Below are 4,958 nucleotides of genomic sequence, written 5' to 3' on the forward strand. Positions count from 1 at the left end.
ATATGGGTCCCCGGCCACCAAGGCATGCCATGTAACGAAGCCGCCCATGAGGTAGCCCGCGCACTCACTCACCGGGCACCAGGCATTCCTTCGGAGGACCTTAACCCAGATCACAGCCCTCTTATTTCTTCTCAAGACTTTGCTGAGCACTAACGTGCCGCACGCCGGCGCTACCCGGTTCCTATGAAGGGACTGGGTAAAGCTGGCGAACGAACTCTCCTCAGGCTCTTTACAAACATTAAAAACACCCTGCTGTGTCCGGCGGTTCTCAAGCACTTTAATCCTTTTTGGAAGGCCGCTGCTCATTTTGTGAGCAGGTGGCCGACACCTTCCACATGGTTTGGGCATGCATGAAAAATCCTTCTCTCCCCCCCATTACCCCTTCCCCTACCCGCGAGGACTGGGGGGCGGCCCTGCCCGGCTGCCAGGAACTATCCGCCCAACAGGGCCTGGTTCGGAGGACGTGCGCAGTGGTCATGACCAACGAGATCCCGGAATGAGGGAGTCCGCCAAGTATTGCAAGGGGCGAGACCCACTAGGGGCCTCTCAGGGGCAAGCACCTCTCTGTAAATATTGTAAGGGAAGACTTCACGTAAGACGTTTATTCTAGCCCTTTCGCCAGAGACGTCTTCCAAGCGAACAGCCTCAAGCGATGACGATGGGAATCATCAGGTGAAAGAGAATGAAGTCGCAGCCAGAGAGGCGACGACGACGAAGGCGAATAAATTGCTTACAATATAGCCGAATAAATGCTTTTCACCACCACCACCCCCTTTCTTTTTTCACTCCCTCCTTTATCCCTTTCCCTACGGCGCGGTTAGGGTGTCCACCGAGATATGTGCGACAATTACTGCGTCATTTCCTTTCCTCAAAACCAATTTTCATTTTCAGGGAATGTAATGCGAAGGCAAGATAACCACTGATCTTTCAGGGTAACGGAGCGGATTCCAAGAGAAGGCAAACGTAGTAGGGGGGGAGGGGGGGGGGGGCATAAAGTTGGGTGAGAGGATGAGATTAAGAAGATTGCGGGGATACGGGTGCCGCAGCTGGCAAAAAGAAAGGGTTATTAGATAGAGAGACACGGGAGAGGTCTTTGCCCAGCAGTTGGCGTAGTCAGGCTGATGATGATCAGGAGGAAGTACGTTGCTACAGAAAACTGAATCGATTCGTTCTAAACCCCCTCTACACACTTAACAGAACGCACGTGCCTCTAAAGTGAGTATTAGGAAACTTGCTTAATTTGATGCTTAACTAATTAAACAGAATTTTAAAGATACACTGAGGAGTGCCACACGACGGGAAACAATATGTCTTTGGTTGCACCCAAATCCGATTCACCACTTTTTTTAATCACTGGTTCAAGTTACGTGAAACACCCTGTACAGCAAGCTTTCCAAAATGTAAATAGACGAGGAGGGAGAGTATAGCCTAGGATGTGATCATAGATGTATTATTCTGCATATGCGTGCCCTGATCAAAAGAGAAATGTATAAAACACAAAAAAAAAACGAAAGCAAAATTCAACGTCCAACAAATTTATTTTTTTATTTTATTTAGAACATACTGCAGGCCTACAGTAGGCCCAAGCAGGAGGGGCGAATACATAATATATGAAAAAAAAGAACAGGTTTAGCAAAATTGAAAAATGTTAAATACAAGTTGTAACACAAGATACAGCAATAAATACAAGGCTCAGATGCAAAATACAAAAAGTAAACGTAGAAATAAATGGCTCTCAAATTAAATGCAGTGAAGAAAACATAGAGTCAAAAGAATCAGCTCTGGTTAAGAGATCTGGCGGACACCTGTTCCACTCCTCAATGGTGCGTGGAAAAAATGAGTATTTAAAGGCGTTAATCCTAGCACTGTAAGGGGTTAATGATTGTGTATGATGATTTCGTGTTTGGCGCGTAGTGTTAGGTTTGAGGAAGGGGTCTGCATTCATAGACAGTTTATGGTTTTTTAGTAAGAAAAGTAGTTTCAGTCTTTGAATTTTCCGCCGCAGCTGTAATGTTTCAATAGCGTGAGTTCGCATGATGGTCGTTGGTGAGTCAGTTACACGATACTTTGAAAAAATAAAACGGACGGCTTTGCGTTGAATCATTTCAAGGGCCTCGATGTTACGTTTAGTGTAGGGATCCCAGACGGTGCACGCATATTCTAGTGATGGTCTTATTATCGAAAAGTAGGTTAATTTTTTAAGTTCAGGTGGGGCAAGTTTTAGTTTATGTCTAAGAAAGCAGAGTTTACGAAAAGCTGAGGAGCATACGTTTGATACATGTCTATTCCAGCTAAGGTTTTTCGTTATTGTAACTCCTAGATACTTGTACTCGCTGACTTCGGTCAGAAGGTGAGATGAAATATTGTAAGGAAATGAGAAGGAAGCCTTTTTGTTAGTTATCGTCATGTATACTGTTTTCTCTAAATTTAGCTTCATGTCCCATTTATTACACCATGTATGTATGTTCTGAAGATTGGAGTTTAGTAAAACTTGATCATCTTGGCAAGTAATTTGGTGAAATAAAACGCAGTCATCTGCAAATAATCTAATTTGAACAGGGGTAGTTATAACGTTAATAATGTCATTGATATATATCAAAAAGAGGAGAGGTCCGAGGACGCTTCCCTGTGGGACGCCTGAAGTGACCGGCAGGTGGTTTGAATAGCAATCATCAATACATAGCAGCGCTAATAGCAGCAGGCGTTGAGAAAGCTTAAGATTAACGCCCCATGGAAAAGTGGGATTGTAATTAGAACTACTCAGCAGTATGGAAATGGAACAAGCAAAGTTACAAACCGCTGGGAAGGAAACCACGAGGCTGACGCAATAAGGAATTTAAGGAGGTCATTGAACAACTACGGGTGGCTTCAGGGAAACAGAGAGGAAGGAATAGACCGAAAATGGGAATCTTATCGATGATAGAAACTGCTTGTATAGGTCCTCGTCCAGAGTAAAATAAAGTAATCCCCTGATCGCGCAGCTAAAGGTGGGCCAAGGAAATTTTGGAACCGTATAAGTTGTTTGGGTAAAAAAAAAGCGAAGCGCAAGAGGAGGGTGCACGCTGCTGCAGGTACCGCAGAAGCCCGCAGCAACCACACAGACTTTTTTTTTTATACTGGACGTTTTGTTTCATGAACGTTTATGAAACAAAACGTCCAGTAAAAAAAAAAGCGTGCGTGGTATCTTTCGGATGTCTTGTCCACGTGTCCTTGCTGTGGCCTTCCTCGGTACCTACAGCAGTGTGCCGATCGATATAGAAATATAAAGGTACAGTCGGGGACAAAAGTCTCCGGACCACGTGTTCCTCAAACAAAGCTTATAGCTCTACTATCAGACAGCAGCTGGAGACCGCACTTGTGCAGATGAAAGAACAAAAATTTAACTTTTGCCTCCACAAGGGTGGTCCCCAGCCGCCGACTATTAGCAAAGCTATCGGCTTCGTTAGAGGAACACGTGGTCCGGAGACTTTTGTCCCCGACTGTACCTTCATTAAACAAAGTTATAAGTCGGAGTCCCTCCTGTCTTCATGTTCACGATATGGGCTATGCCTTAGTTAATGTCTCCGAAGGTTTTAATCGCCTGAGGTTCTTTAACGTGCACTGACATCGCACAGCACATGGGCCTCTAGCATGTCGCCTCCGTGGAAACGTGATCGCCGCGGGATCGAACCAGCGTCTTTTGGGCCCAGCGGCCACAGCGCCGGCTTTCGTCATGTTGATGTCTTGTAATTTTGCAGTAGAAACGTGTGAACTGAACAGTGCAGAACGAATTGGTGGTAAGTGCTGCTTCGCTAGCCAGTTAAAAATTACTGTGGGCACTTCGTTTTCGCAGTTTGTACGTGTCTTCGTCTATGGTCCCCAAAGCGACAAAGCGAATAATTTGTTCCAGTGAACCATGCCGGCAGCCGCCGAACAACGTGCAAAACCCGACCGAAAAGGCGGGGAGAACACGATACCAGGAACCACCCTGATGGCCACCATTGGACGCTAGGGCCTAACCTTCTTGTAAGCTTTCCGCGTATAATGAGGCCATTACGTTCATTCACTTCATAAGCGGTTACAAGCCACATTATTTTTTTTTAGCCTCCAGCAGCAAGGAATTCTTGTTCCGCGGAATCAATGCAAGGATGAGCCTGATTGTAAGGGAAAACGTTTCCGTGGGGCCGTCGCTATCTCCAAACGATTCTGCAATGTCTCTGCGCGTCGTCAACAGTCCGCGCGAAATCCGCGTTCCTTTCCACCCCCCCCCCCCCCCCCTCTCCGATTATGATGTTCATCCTGTCTCACAAAAGTAACTGCTCGGGCGCTGTCACCCTCGAAAGAGAAGCTAGGCCTCTTTCTCCTCACATCATGGCGCCTTGTGTTTCGCAATACACTCCAGAATGCGTGTGGTGCGGAGAGATAGCCACCCTCTACCACTCCACATTGGGCTGTCGGGCGTGCCCGATAGAGCCCAAAATTACAAACCCGTCAGTCGAGCAGCGGGAGGAGCTTCTGTCCAGCTCCGACCCGCAAGATGAGCTTGTGCTGGTTGAGCGGGCCGAGGAGGCAGCAAGAACCAATGGGATCCTGTACCTAGGAACACCACCTGCTGCTCAAGACCCCAACCCCTAAACCCCGTCCCATTTTGCGGAATGAAGTTTATACTACTACTCCATAATGCTCACAGTTGAGCAGTCATAGAAAATGCAGTTCGAAATTCCCACTGACGAGCATGATTGGTCCGTTCATATACCGAACATCATTGCCTTGAGATATATTATAAACACCCTGGCTACAACACAACTGTGGGAGTGTGGGGAGCGCAGGTACTTTGTGCAGCCAAGTCAAGTTTGCAATTTCCACAATCCTGCTGCTTCTACAGACCATCTCGTTGACGCTGCGGCATTGTCGCACGGAATGCAATAAGTGACGTGCTCACCGTGTGCCGGTCCTCGGAGACGGTGAGTTCTGCCGTC

This window comes from Amblyomma mixtum, chromosome 8 (genome assembly GCF_055824585.1).
Source record: "Amblyomma mixtum isolate Tamu chromosome 8, ASM5582458v1, whole genome shotgun sequence".
Taxonomy (NCBI): domain Eukaryota; kingdom Metazoa; phylum Arthropoda; class Arachnida; order Ixodida; family Ixodidae; genus Amblyomma; species Amblyomma mixtum.